Source organism: Rhyacophila brunnea, unplaced genomic scaffold (genome assembly GCF_057557595.1).
Source record: "Rhyacophila brunnea isolate RB1 unplaced genomic scaffold, BYU_Rbru_1.0 scaffold_50, whole genome shotgun sequence".
Classification (NCBI taxonomy): Eukaryota; Metazoa; Arthropoda; class Insecta; order Trichoptera; family Rhyacophilidae; genus Rhyacophila; species Rhyacophila brunnea.
In genome coordinates, this window is record NW_028233171.1 from 2,950,334 (window position 1) to 2,966,470 (window position 16,137).

Below are 16,137 nucleotides of genomic sequence, written 5' to 3' on the forward strand. Positions count from 1 at the left end.
AATGAATTTAAGAAACAATATTTTTTTATTAACAGAATTAAATAAAATTAAACCATGAGAAAATTCAATTGGATGACGATGAAATTTTTTATTGTGAATCGAATTCATATATAGGTACATTTTCAATTATTTATCCTACCATTTTAAAATTTCAAATATTTTTAAGAAAGATGTTTTTTATATACATGGAATTTTTTATTAAATAATAAAAATATGTGTAGTCATACCAAAAGATGTTTTAGAGTTCATAGTGATAATTATGTTCATATAAAATAGAACTATGAACCCGTAATCAGTAAATTCTTTTATAGTATTGATAAAACCAGAATAGTGTTATATAGTGCCGCAAAAAGCTTTTTTCGTAATAAATATGTAAATATATATTTTAGAAAAAACGGGAAAATCTGAATTTGTAAAGATATAACGATTTTCGTCTGTAAAGCCTGATCTGGTATTTATATTTTGAATGATCTACTTTATGGTTATAAGAATAGATTTTTTTTAAATATTTAATATTTTATATGCTACTTAATGTAATTCCCAGACACAAGAATCAACCCTATTTATAAATTTGTATGTAAAATATATCTATGCTACAATTTTCACATATTTTTGACATTTTCGTACATGAAAATCAAACAATCTGGATATTTTTTTTCACAAATACTGTACAAAATATATAGACGTGATTAACATTTATTTGACTTATATGTAATATTTTTTTACATATAAATATAAATAGAATATTGTATGTGTAGGTAAAGTTTTTGTCAGATGATTGGCTTATTTTTGCAACAAATTACATAAAAAGTGTTCAGCTGTACACAGTTCAATTTTATTTTTATAGTTATTTATACTAATTGAATTGTAATTTGCAATTATAAATATTTTATTTGCTGCGTGAAATTATTAACATTCGCCCTTTTACTCTGTCGGTATTTTAGTCATACAATATAATTTCTAAATTTGAATAATTAACTTATTGTAACAGCATTTAGAATTCGATAAAAATTCCTTCAATATTATTATTTTGCCTGATAATTTGTTTATAGTTGGATATTTTTTATAGTAAAAAAAAATTTAACTACAAAGGTAAAACATCTAATGTGTTTAATGCTAAGTTGATGTTACATTTTTTTTATCTTTCTAAATATACATTAGAAAATTATATATTATATAATCTTTTGCGAATAATAATAATACACCTTTGTATCGATATAGATTGAGTTTTTAAATCTCAACATTGAATATTAAGAGGCTTTTATTTTGTAAATAGAACAGATAAAAGCGTTTTAGTTTGATTCCCGCTTTATTTACATTATATTTTTACTTATTAATAGCCCGACATTTAAATATAAGTGTTTTCTTAACGAAATTGCTGTACGTAGAATTCTGCTTATGATTTATGCTAAGATCACCGTTTTGGAGCCATTAGTGTATGTCCCCAAAGATCATTTGATTTGTTTTTATACTATTATTAACTGATAACATAGTATTATGATGTAATTTTAGCCAATAACTTAATTTTTTTTATTTATTTATTTAAATTAAAACTGAAATTATTCACAGTAGTATAGAGTAAACCATTTCGATAGTATCCTTTAGAGTCTCAAATAATCTTTATATCAGAATACACACCAGAACAGCAACAAAATTGGTTGAGGATAATATTAAATTTAAATATATTAATAAATATAGACATAACTTTACAAAATAAATTGTCATATTGATAATTAGATGGCTGTTTTTATATTGGTAATTTTTGATACAATTATAATAAATTTTTACAAATTTACTACTAAAAATAAAATTTCAAACATATAAGATGACCGACAATGCATCGGGTTAAACTGATGATAACAAAATACATATTTCGATCTATATTTTCCCGAAAATAACTCGTTAAGTGTTCCTGATAGTGTCCTATGTATAAAAATTGAAATATAGATAGACTACAGAATATATAGGTGTCTTTAAATAGTGATGTGTTGATACAGTCTTCGAAGAGAAAAAAATAGCCGAAAGTATAAATATGCAGTATACAGTGAATAATCAAGCAAGTTTTGCCTTTTGGGAAATACTAGTATGATTGCATATGAATTATAGCAATATAGATTTAATCATTAAAACTGCATAGTTTGATAACATTATGAATTTTTTTAAATGATGTTTTATACTATTTTTTTTATATATTTAGTCCATGTTGTTTTGTATTCTTACATTGAACAGATAGCATAGATTTCCGATGACACTGGTAAATTTCTAATAAATTACAACTCTGCTTCACTTTCCAGATTCAAAAAAAGTTAATTTTTTCATTACCCATTCTGTTTGCTTCTAAGATTCAGCTATTTTTAATATAAGACAATTAAAAATAAACTTAAGGTATTTATTGATCCAATCATTATCTTAGTGAAATGCTGAAATTCAGAACTTTGAACTTATAAATGTCTTGTTGAAAAATCCAAAATATCAAACGAAATGAGTTCAATATAAATTCACATATATATCAATTCTATAGAGACTTATATTTCGATGTCGATGTTAAGTATTTTAAGTTTTCTGTAAATCGAAAATTATACCAAATACTCTTTAATTATGAATTTAAAAATGCATAAGATGCAAAATTGCTCAAAAAATTAAATAACAGCTAAAAATAAATTATTAAAGTCTTAAAGGAATGATTTTATTTTTAATGACAATTTTAGTTCACGAAATAAAATCAAAATAAAATTTTGCATTTCCATATTGTTCAAAAGATTCCTGCCACCTTATTAAACAATTCTACTCGAGTTTAGAGCATTTTATACATATTTACTAAGATGAAAGGATATGATTCTATCTATAATGAATGCATGAAGAAATAAATTTTTAATACTGATTGATATACGATATTGTATCTGAATTTTTAAATAAGTTAAATAGTAAATTCACTATAAAAATTTCTTGAATGATGCTTTAGAAAAATAGGTTTTATATACAAATCCAAAAAATGCATTTTCATAATAAGACTTATACATATAGTCGTCATAAAATGCAGTAAAATACAAGTTTAATATTTGAAACTCTTATTATTAGAAAAAAATATAAGATCATTTTTTCTATCAAAGATTGTCAAAATCATACCTTTTTCAATACCTTGTTCAATACCTTAGGACGAATATTTTATATTTTTTTGTATCTCCTTAACAAAATTTAATCTATAAAAGATTTAAAGAACAAAATTATAGGTTAATCACATTTAAAACCCACATTACAAACATTATAATAATGCATTGTTCCACGAAGTATATAGAGATTTACTAAAATTACACCATCACAAGCGATATCTGTTTATGATTATAAGAATTCAAGCGTAATTTTGTAAACAGAAATTTAACATCTTTTTAAACACACATTTAACATTTAATTGTCATTTTTGATTTTATGGTACATCAAATCATTCATTTTATTTATATAGACATATTTATTCACATATGCAATCTGAAATTGTAGAAAAATGTGAGCTTGATGGTTCTAAAAATCTTAATAAGCTAGAAATATAAAAAATATGATATCTGCATACATATCATAATCATTTTTAAATACATGTTGAAGGTTATATGTTAGATTTCTATTAATACCCAATTAAGAAAATTAAATTTTATTTATACGAGTATATAATCAAAATTGTAAGAAGAAAAAAATTACTTTTTATAAATCATCTTTACTATATTTTTATAGATAACCACGCAGAACAAATAAAAACTATTTACCCTAATTACTTATTCATAGTCTACTTGCTCTTTAGATAAAATATCAACATCATAAATACCAAAATAAGATATGACAATATCTTTCTAATATTAAACATTTTCGATAAGCAAAAGCTTTGTTTCAATTAGTTTTTGGCAATTTCTTATATAATTTCAGGTGATTCCTAAGTAAAGAAGCAAAATACGCCATAAAATCACATTTAAAATATTCTTTAATATGCTATATAGCCATTTTTGCATAAAAATTATTTTAATTGTAATAAAAGTATCAATATTTATTTCTTTATAGTTAATCTATGTAATTACAGCGCATTTTTAAATATATGAGCACAAAAACTCTTAAAAAACGCATTCTTAGTTCGTAAATTGGGGATAAAAAATCACATTTATTGAAAATGTAAATTTATTAGATATTTTATATGCCTTATGTTTTATGTTTTGATTTTGCTCATATTTTTTTTAATTTCCATAAATCAATAAGGTACTATAGTTTTATTTCCATCATATCGAATATTCGTAGCATCGAACAATTTTTGCAATATTTATGTAAAACATAAATTGTTTATTAATCAATTCAATAAATTTTAAATTTTAGAATATAATGTATTTTATACTGTATTAATCTCTATAAAATGAAATTTTGACTTTTTAAACTGAGGCTTTAAAATGAATAGGGCTAGTGAAAAGCATTTTTATCGTGATTTTCGTTACTTTTTAATACAATAATTTCATATAATATACAATGAAATATGTAATCTAGAAACATACATTAATGAAAATGCTACAAAACGCATCATATAAAGAAATAAGTCTGTTTATTTAGATATGATAAAATAACATAGATCAGAACAGATCTTAAAAAAGAAAAACAAAAATTTTGTTGATCTATAAATAAATACAAATTGGTTTTATACCTATTTATTTAATATAATCATTGAGAATGCCTAATTTTAGGATCATTATGACTAAAGTGATGTACCAAAAACTGTAAAAGTTCTTTCTATTTACGAAGGAGGCAGAATCTTTAACAGAATTCACAACTTTTAGAGCTGGATCGATTCAGGAGGTGTGACGATAAATTATCACTTTTGAGCGAGCTTATATGCCATATATGTGTTTACTAAGCTTCTAAGAAATACATTTGAAAAAATAAAAATCTATAATAATTAGGATAAAATACATTCTTTAATACTGATAAAAACACTTAAACAGCTTTAATAAAAATGTAATATGCCTGTGTCTTATTCACGGAGGATATACAAATTGCATATTTGATCGTAAATATACACTTAAGGTAATTCTTTTGTAAATTCAGTCGAAAAAAGTATATTCTGAGTAATTACAAGTAAAATATTTTATCCTTACTAATTTATTATTCAATCTGTAAATTTACTAAATGAAAATTCGTGTGAACTAATAAATAACATTTTCAAAATTATATATGGATATCTGCTCGTCTTGTATGTTTTCCTAAATAAGTATATATAAATATTGCTCTTTAGTTTGTATTTTTATAGTTTTTATGTAACAGAAAAGCTAGAAAGCTTTCGATCTATACTTTTTATAAATTTTTCATGTATTATACAAACATTTTGTTACATTTCATGGAAAAATATATGTTTAAATATATTATTAAGATTGTCTATTTTCTGTGGTTTTAAGCTGTTTTCCCTTGTTAAAATATTAAAAAAAAACAATACTTAAACTGTTTCTTTTTTGTAAATGAATTTGGTTTCTGAAAGTGAATGGTGTGACGCCTTTTTACAAATGAGGATTGAGTTATATTATTTATCTCCATTAGTTTGTTTTCACAGGAAAAAATATTATTTTAATAACAATAATCAATATTTGCTATAGATTAATTTTAATTATCTTTAAAATACATACATTTATGAATTAAAAAAAGTAAATTAAGTTCTAATGCCACTTTTATCCAGAAAAATATTCCACAAAAAATACAGCCATAATCATATTTATTGAACAGTAATCATTTATAGTAGAAGTTCTATAAAAAAGTAACTTTTTATTGATAAATTTATATTGAAAAATGTCACGATATAGGTTTATATGTCATATAATTATATCTGGCAATATTTTATTTAACAGCGTATTTGAACAAAAGGAAGAGTATATGTCACTACATTTTATAAAAATTTTACGATCATATGTGATTTACAATGAAATAAAAACATAATAAAACAAAATTGTAAGATACACGAATTTTAAAGGTCGTTCTTGCACAAAACTTGGTTGTAATGCACGATAAAATGCAAAAAATGACAAATAAATCTTTTTATATTTTTATACGCACCGAACACGATTTTTTTGCTTATTTTTTGTTTTTAACATAACTTTTTTATGCCAATATTAGACATTAGATTTATTGTATGGATTCAAGAACTTTTAATTAAAAATGCTGTACTGAGATTCTATATTTATAGTCAAACAAATTAGCTTGACAAGCAGATAATTTAACACATAAAAAAATGGGCATCTTAGTTTTTAAAAACGAAGAAATTCATATAATCAAAATTCATAGATATCCCATGTTCTAAAAATAAAAACATAAAACTTCGCACTTTTCATAACAAAATTGATAGATTTTATTTTATGCACAATTGCTATTTACATTTAGATGTAAACGGTAGATGATTTATCTATTTCATATTTACATATTTTAATACATAATGGTATTTACATAGATCATAATATTTTTTTTGGCACATGGCGCATAAAAATTCATCAAAACTATTGAATAATATAATAACGCCTTTTCGACTTTTTATAAGCATAAAGATAAAATAAAACAATATTTCATATAATATTTTTTATATATAATATAAGCGTAAAAATATTTTGTCACTAACATCTTTTGACTTGGATAACTAATTTCTAAAAAGTTAAAATTTTGTAGATTATAGAATTTATATACGGAAAATTAAAGTTTAAGAAATGCTTTTTTATTCTGTAACATCTTTGCTATATATCCTAAACATTCTAATTATTCAATGCTTAGTTGTTCATTTGTTTTTCATATTGAAAAAATTTGTGCATGTGTTTTTACTAGCTTTCTATGTATTGTTCTTCGAGTATTTATTTTCATAGATGATATACTTATTATGAAAAGTGAAAGTTTGAACGCATATATATTTTTCTGATGATTGGAATCTGCACGCAGTATTTATGAGTGTCAAAGCTATGAACTTATAATTTATACTGTTCTAACTATATAATTACGATTTTAAATCTAACACGAGCTATAAAGATGCATACAAAAACAAGATAATATCTTTTATATAGAATTAAATGTTGAAACCAGATAATTCAATATCAAAACGTCGGATTTAATCTTAAATGCATAATCTATGTGGTATATATATATAGGCAATATATGATAAATGTAGGATGCCCGTATAAATAAATAAAAAGATGAAAAATCATTTCAAATAAATCCAGCTAAATTTCATGTAATTTGTTTTAAGCTTAAAATATCGATCGGAATTGCATCCGAGATAATAATAATATACGCTAAATATAGGTTTATATAAAATAGAGTTTTAATTTATGCACGAATTACTTCAATCGTTAGTTGCTGGATTATTATTTTTGTAATATTATTACATTTTTTAAAAAAATAAAAATCAATTTCTATTAATTTTAATATATTAATAATTTATTTTATAATTTCGTATGTTATTAGCTAAAGCTATTTAATCTCTATCTTTGAAAGTTTCGGTTTATTTTTTCGGATATAGTATTTATGTGCAAAATTATGTCTATCATATATATTAATAGCTTTTTATCTGATATTATGTGTTTTGTATATAACATGTTAAAATTAAAGACACAATTTTAGCCTTAAAAGTTTCTTTTAAAATCCCGTGAAAATAAATAAATTTCGTATAAATCATATAAGTCAAGTGTAGTATACATATTGGCAACAGAAATAATATTAATTCATTCATTATAAAAGAATATTATAATATAAAGACCTTTTTTTGGTATTGGATAATTATGATATTACAATAAGTAATGTGTAAAATTTATATATGTTTTTGAATGATAAAACCCTTATATTATCACACGAATAAAACAAATTTTTATGTGTTACCGACGTTTGTTTTCATACAATTGATATTTTTTTTAAGAAATACACCCAATCAAGCTTATTACCTTCTTAATTATTTTTAATAAGATTTTATTGAAATTCATTGAATTTTAATTATAAATGATTCAGATACAGATTAAAATATATACAATTTTTTCTATAACAATAAAATTAGTTTAAAGGTTTCTTAGAATTCAGAATATAAAAAAAAGTATTATATTTACGATTTAACCTATATGCTTTATATCTTAATTGAAATTTTTCTAAAAAAATTAAGTTTTTTAACCCTTAAGTTCTTCTGATTGATTTAATATGTTGATTTTAAGCGTAATAAATATACACGAAGCTATATTTCACATATAATTACTATTAACTTTAGGGCTATTTTTATACAATCACTACAATATATAAACCTTAAAAATAAATAGAAATAACATAAGATAAAAATACATAAAAATTTATTGTAAGCAAACAATATTATGCTGAATTATTTGTTAAATTACATTTTATATAGCATATTATATGAAAACGGATTTCTTTCGATCAACATAATTTTTTTATCAGTGAATCCATTTTTTATTTCGCATTTTATGTAGATTCGATCTTATTTTTGTACATATATAAATAAGCGTTTACTATATGCATAACAATCTACAGTCATATGTAATTGATCAAAATATATTTTTATTGATTATCAAAGATTATAATAACAAGAAAACTAAAAAATTATGTATAAAATTTTAAGATACAAAAATTACGTGATAAAAGATATAAAATAACAAAATGACATAAATTATTAGACCTTTTTTTGTTTTTATTTGTAAATCATTTCAAAATCTTGTTGCTGAATTCTTTTTGTAACTTAGATTATATTTACTAAACTTTTTTTGCTAAAAAGAATTTAATATTTGTTAGTTTCTGTAAAAATAGCAAAACTATTTACATTGTTTATCTATTTCTTGATAAAATACTTTCATCTCATTATATTAACAAAAATTAAATATCAAGAAATATATTTCAAGGATAATCCTGACTCTAATACACATAAAAAGTATGGTTCTTATATGATTTTAGTAAAATTTTATAACCAAAATAATTTAAGAATTCATAAATTACTAACTCTATATTTATTTATGTTCGCATGGCGATATTCAATCAAAAAAGTACCTATTAGCACTATAACTATTTTTCTACCATAATACTGTTATAAACACTAAATATTTACTACAATATTTGTAATATTTAAATAAATTGTGTTATTTCATCTTTTTTTGTTTACATAAACTTTTTTTTTACAAAAAAAACACAAAGCTGTGCGATACTTATGCGCATTGAATGTTTTTTATCCTTTTTTTTACGTAGTAAATTTCTCTACTTGACAATTTAATATCGTATTTTGTTTTTATTTTATTGGGTATAATACAAGATCTATTGAGTAGATTGCAGGATTTATTATCAAAACCATTTAATAACATTATTTGTACTTTATATTTTCTTGGCCTGAAATTTTCCCATTGAATTATCGGCATATCTTCTCTTTCTAGAACACACAGCCGTAAGGAATAATCTAAATTTATTTCAGCTCTTTGTATATGTTATTTTAATATAATTTAGCAATATTTCTATGATATGAGATATAAGATAAAATTCGGTCAGTAGTATATCAAAAAATATATGTTTTTTTTTCTATAAACAATTCATATTAATCCATTATCATACATATAATACTATATCTCGAATATATTTTTTAGGAATCTGAATATTTGATAAAATAGTAGTTACAAGATCACAAACAAATAATATCTTCAATATGTAATAATATCAATTTTTTACATCATAAAATTTTTAAAACATAGATTTTTAGTTTTAAATATCTTCTTTTTTTGCTTGACAAAATTTATTATTATTACAATATAGCATATTTTATTTATTTTTGGGTTAAGTTTCTTTTTATCGATTTTATCTATTTAGACGTAGTCAGCGAGTTGGGAATATTGCACAACTCCTTGATGCATCTTTTGACACCCTCCTCTAATCTATCTTCATCAACTGCTCTTCTTCTCTCAAATGAGATGAGTTCAAGTGTCTTGCGGAGTGTGAGAGCTTGCATGTATGCTTCTACTTCGTCGGGTATTTTTAACTCCTTAACATATTTTTTATGATATTTTGTGACCAACCCATCCCAAGTCATCACATATGGTATTATTCTTGTTTTGCATATGTAAATTAAACCAAGTTCATTTGCCAAGATGTCATATTTCATATATTTTTCATTCTCAACTTCAGTCAAGTTATCAAGGCTCGTTATACCTATTTCGATCAGCGTAATGATATTTTCTTTTTTATCGCATAGAAAAATATCAGGTCTATTTTGTTTGATTAAAATATCTGTTTTAATTATTACAATATAGAAATATTATTTTTATAAAATACTAGCGCATGGGTGTTTAGAATTTATGCTTGGATATTGACACTAAGAGGAGCAGCGTCTAAAAGAGCCCTAGAATACACAAAAAAAATTGAAATAAATTGTGATAATCAATTTGCGAAAAAGAATCAAGCTATTTCTTATAAAGAATCATATAATTTAGTTATTAATCTATTTTTAAATAAATTTTAAAAATACGATATCATTGTATACACTCTATTTACAATAATGCGAACCAAAATATTCTACAAATAGTTTTTCTTTTGACTATTGTTTTATTTTTCGTACTAAAACCGCAAAAAAAATATAAATCTTACAAAATAAAAGTTTTTAAGCGTTTCAAATATAAAAATTATTCTCAAAAAGTATTTCTGGAAAATTGTAATCGAAAATATTTGTATGATCTAGTTTTTATGTTAATCTATCAGTGAAACCAATAAATACGCATCAATTGGATCATTATTTTTTTAACATGATTGTCATGATATGAGTGCATAACGCTGGAATATCAATATATTAAATCTAAAAGTAAATATATATACATAAAAATACCATCTCATTTTGTTAGAATTTATATATAAAAATGGCTTAGATTAGCGCTGCTCATAAATCGGCATATATGAAATTTCCATAATGCCACCTACACCTTTCAAAATGAAAGAAAATATAATGAAAATTAACATGTGTTTGAATGTTCTACAGACAAAATATGACACTCTAAGTATTGTAAAATCTGATTTCTATATTCATAGATAATATTATAAAAAAATAGTTTTAACGATAGATTGCAAAAAAAAGGAGGAATAGAAAATAGTTATTGTGGTTTATTTGTGTATTGCATCTATGATAGAATATAAAATTCATTTGTATATATGATATACGCAGCAGAAAGATCAAACTTATCTAATCAATATAGTATACTTGTTGAGAATGAAGGGCAAATTTCTATACAAATACAAGTTTATGCGCAATTTTATGTTTAAACATATTTTATAGCTTTTTAAAACATCGCATAAATGGCAAGTTCATGATTCACAATTTCTCAATTGTTTTATTTTATCATAAATTAAAAAAACAGCGAACATAAAAGTTCGGTGTGCTAAAATATAATATAATATATATGAAATTATATATTTTACGTTTATAGATAAAATTTTTTGCAATAAATATATAAGGTTCCTATACATGTACCATAAATTACATTTTTTAATTTTTTTTACAGAAAGTCTATTGAATTCGACCGTATGAAGATGATTAATATGTTATAGTGCCAGAAAAAATCCGATTTTAAAAACTAAATACAATGCCTTAGCATGAAAAAGCATTTAAAATAAATCTATTTGAAATTAAAGATTTTGTAATAATGAAGCTTCATAGTTTTGTTGAAAATATTTCGGATTTTCTTTGTTTATATCAGAGTAGCGCTTAATTCAAAAATAAAAAAAAAGTTGGATCTAATATAAAAAACCTTTTTTATAATTATAATTTGCGTAAGAACAGACAATGAAGTTTTAAGTGCTATTAATCATGTGATAACAATTGAATTTACGTATGAGGTTGGTAATTACGCTTCACCGAATCTCGCTTCCAGTATACTATGCAAAGGGTGCAATTGCACATCTGTTTAAATTTTAAATGTGAATATATTTATTATAACTAAGAGATCTTTTTTGATAACCTGATACATACTAAAAAATATAAATTAAGCATAAAACGTATAATTAAAGATATAAATTGATATTCAGGTAGTTTTAAAATAGGTAAAGCTGACTAATATAATATGTGCATATAAAATATTTGACTATTTTTATAGTAAATAATATACAGATTTTATATGTCGTATATGGTTTTTCAACTTTACAGATTCTATTGCAAGAATATATTAAATTTTCGGGAATATATAAACATATAATTTTATAAAGTCTAAAATAGAATATAACTAAGTTTAAAAAAATCTCTTTACAAAAAACTACTAAATTTATCTCCGATAAATAAGAACAGATTATAAAAAGAAATTATAAAATTTGAAATTTCTTCTGAATTTTGTTCTGAACAATATTTCAGAAAATAATTATATAATTCCCTTGAGAATGCATTATCAAATTTTAGGAAAAAGGTATTTACTCATTCGCATTAATTAATTCAAATAAAAAATCCATTTTTTCTAAAAATATCGATTTAATTGCAGTATTATGCACAAATTCATGGTTTTGTTGTTTAAATATTTTCTAAACACACATAAAAACTGTATTTTTTCAATCCTATATAATAAAGAATTTTAGAACTTTTATAAGTTTATTATTATATTATTTATATGTATTGATACTTATAGATAGTTTATATAAATTTATTCGGATGGAACAACTGATTCGGTAACTAGAATTACGTGAATACACAAAATAATTATGACCATGCAATATAAACTATAAAATTAGCTTGTTTTATATATTAATATCTTTTTGTACCATTAGATTCTAAAAATTGATCATTGACTTTTTTTAAAAGTTGTATAAGTGCTTTGTGATCATCTCGTATTTATATATAGAATATAGACAATTTTTAAAGTTTGATCCTGGTTTCTTAGAGTTTTAAACCAAGAATTTGGCAACATTATAAAATAAAAATAAAAATAAAATATGTTTAGACCTCTTAAAAACTAATAGACTTTATTATCTTTGTATATATTGTTAAACAGTTTAATTTTATTTAAAATATTAGAATATTTATTTGAGCTATGTTCTATGGCAATATATATTCTTATTTAAATGCGATATTAAAACATTTTAAAAACATATTATCATTGTACGAATTCTATGTTTAGTGAATTTAAAATATTTTATTTATCTTATTCATGCTAAAATATAAATTTCTTTGGAGCTTTCATTATTTTTATAAATATAAAAAACACATTTTTGTTTATAATGCGTAAACTAATTCATTGTAAATTTGATTGAAAAGTGACTCTGTGAGTAAATCACAGATTTATTTTTTAGATGTGTTTAAAATTGGATAATAAATCTTTAAAATATGAACCAAATTCGTTTTTGAAGCTTGAAATCAAATCATAATAGCAATAGCATTATATTTTGAAATTTCTATGCGGAAATATATATACTATGGTGCGAAGTAATCATATTGCTTTGTGCTGATAACCATGTACATGATTTCAATATTTTCATTTTAGTAAGCACAGATATTTGAATAAATTTACATCTTTATATTTCGATGATTATTTCTTTCTTTAAATCAAAAAATATATAATCTGGGCCTTCTTTGGCTTTCCAATCTTTTATTGCCGAAGACGCTTTCTATGGCATATTAATTATATAATCTGAGTCGCAATATATTCTCGTATTAAAACATCTTATATTTTATTTTACGGTCATATTTTATCTATATTAAAATAAAAACATCACTGTTACAGTTTACTGAATTTTATGCTTTAATTTATTTATTTTGCAATATATACTTCAAAAGCAGTCATAATGCAGTATTACATGCATTTTCTATAGAAAAAAAAGATACCTGATTATAATCCGAAAACAGAAATTTGTCTTTAAAATAGCAAACAAGATTAACTATTTATTTTTGGTAGCTTTCAATTCACGAATACAAATCCGTACTATTCTTAAACTATATTTGTGTTTAGTTCATTAACAAGCCAAAAAATATTTTTACCTTACATCACATTTTTGTCGTAAGAATAGCTAATTATAATGGATTTTATACGTGTTTATGTTATGGGTTTAATTTATGCCTTATACTATAAAGTTGATATATGCTACGCATATAATTTTATTCTTAAATTTTACGTCTTATAAATATAGAAGATAAGAAAAAAATTAAAGTAGGCTTAACGATTTGTTTAAATATTAATATACTTTTCTTCTTAAAGTAATAGGGAGTATTATACCTTGGCGAATGAACTTAGAGTAATTTACAAATGTAAAACAAGAATATTACCATATGTGATAACTTGGGATGTGTCGGCATAAAATCTCACAAAAAATATGTTAAGGAGTCTAAAGACCAGACGAAGTAGAAGCATTCATGTAAGCTCTCACACTCCACAAGACACTTGAACTCATCACATTCGAGAGAAGAAGAGCAGTTGAGTAAGATAGAATAGGGGAAGGTGTCAAAATATGTATCGAGGGTTGTGTAATATACCCAACACGCTGACCACGTCAAAATAGACTAAATCGATAAAAAGAAAATTAACCCACAAATAAATATTAAATTCACTCTATATACATATTAGGCAATAAAAATCGTTTCAAATTTAGATGTATACTATTCAAAGTCTAGCCACTAAAAAAACCAGTCCTATAAATGTTCGAAATAAATTGTGTAAAAAGATTATTTTTCATCAAATTTTATATGATTTATGCCAGCTTTTTTAAATCAAAACAATTTATATGTTTTTCGATGCTAGTAGATGCTAAACATTAAGAAAAAAAGTATCAAATTTTATATATTACGAATTTAATTTTGAAACGAACATATCAACTATTTCAATAGAAAAACAGACTAAACATATCAATGCCTTAAATAGTGTATAAAATCCCTTATAAACTATATTGGAAAGCACAAAAAAATCACAGGTTTTATTTCTGTAAATTAGAATCTATTTATAACGCGTATAATAAATACGTAGTTTTTGCTTTTCCCTAATCAGAAGTTGGTTGAATAAAAAAAATATATTCGACATTCGGTCTTACAAGAGATGTTTCTACGGCTTTTTTTATAAATAGAAAGTATTTTATTTCAGCCTAGAATATGTGTGATAAAACAAATTCGCATTATAATTAGATCCGTTTCATATTGAATTTTTAGAATAAATGTTTTCTTCAGCCCATTTATCTAACGTCAAAAAACATCTAATAATGTTAGGTTTAAATGAAACAAAAATACACAGACTAATGTTTTAGTTGCTTTTTTTAAACACTAATATAATAATGAGCTAAAAAATATCTTCTGATTATAATAGAATGCAGAGACACGTCAAATAAGATTTTCGATATGTTTTTGGTATATCTTCCAACATAAAAAAAAATATCAATATTATATATATGAAAGAAAAATATATAGAATAATTTAAAATTTATTTGATTGTAGAAATATATACTGACACATAAAAAAAAATCATTTTTAGGAAGTATAATGAGTTTTTTTTTTATAATCATAATCAAAATATGAAATAAAAAAGGGGTAAAAAAGATACAGGAACACCTTCAGTATAATACGCCGATATTAAAATTCAAAATTTATTAGTAATTTATAAAAATCAAGAAATCATAATCTTAAAAATAAACAATAATTAAAGCCACAGAAAAATTGAATAGCAGCAGAACTTAGATTATTTTGAGTTGTTCAACGGTATCCAGTAAATCAATTCCATGAAGATGGAAAAAATGAGAAAGAAAACAATTTTTTTTATGGATGCTTTCAAAATTTTTATATTCAAAAATAATTGCTAAGATGGTATCTCTAACGTGTTTAGCAAATTTAGTTGATTCTACGTTTATTATAAATAATTAAGAACGAATAAGCAAATCAAAGAACTAAAAATAAAAGGTGTTAAAAAAATAGAACAGAATCGAAAGATAACAGATCAAATATATCTGATTGCATATGTATTCTATTTAAAATATAATCGGCCCTTTAATTATTATTTCTTTATACCGAATTATATTTAATAATTTATGGCTTAATTTCTTTTTCAATAATTTTATATATTTAGACAGCTAAGTATATTTGTAAATTTGCAGACTATATTATATTTAAGTTTACCAAGCATCGATAATACTCTCTATACAAATTTAACAAAACAATTTCAATTGACT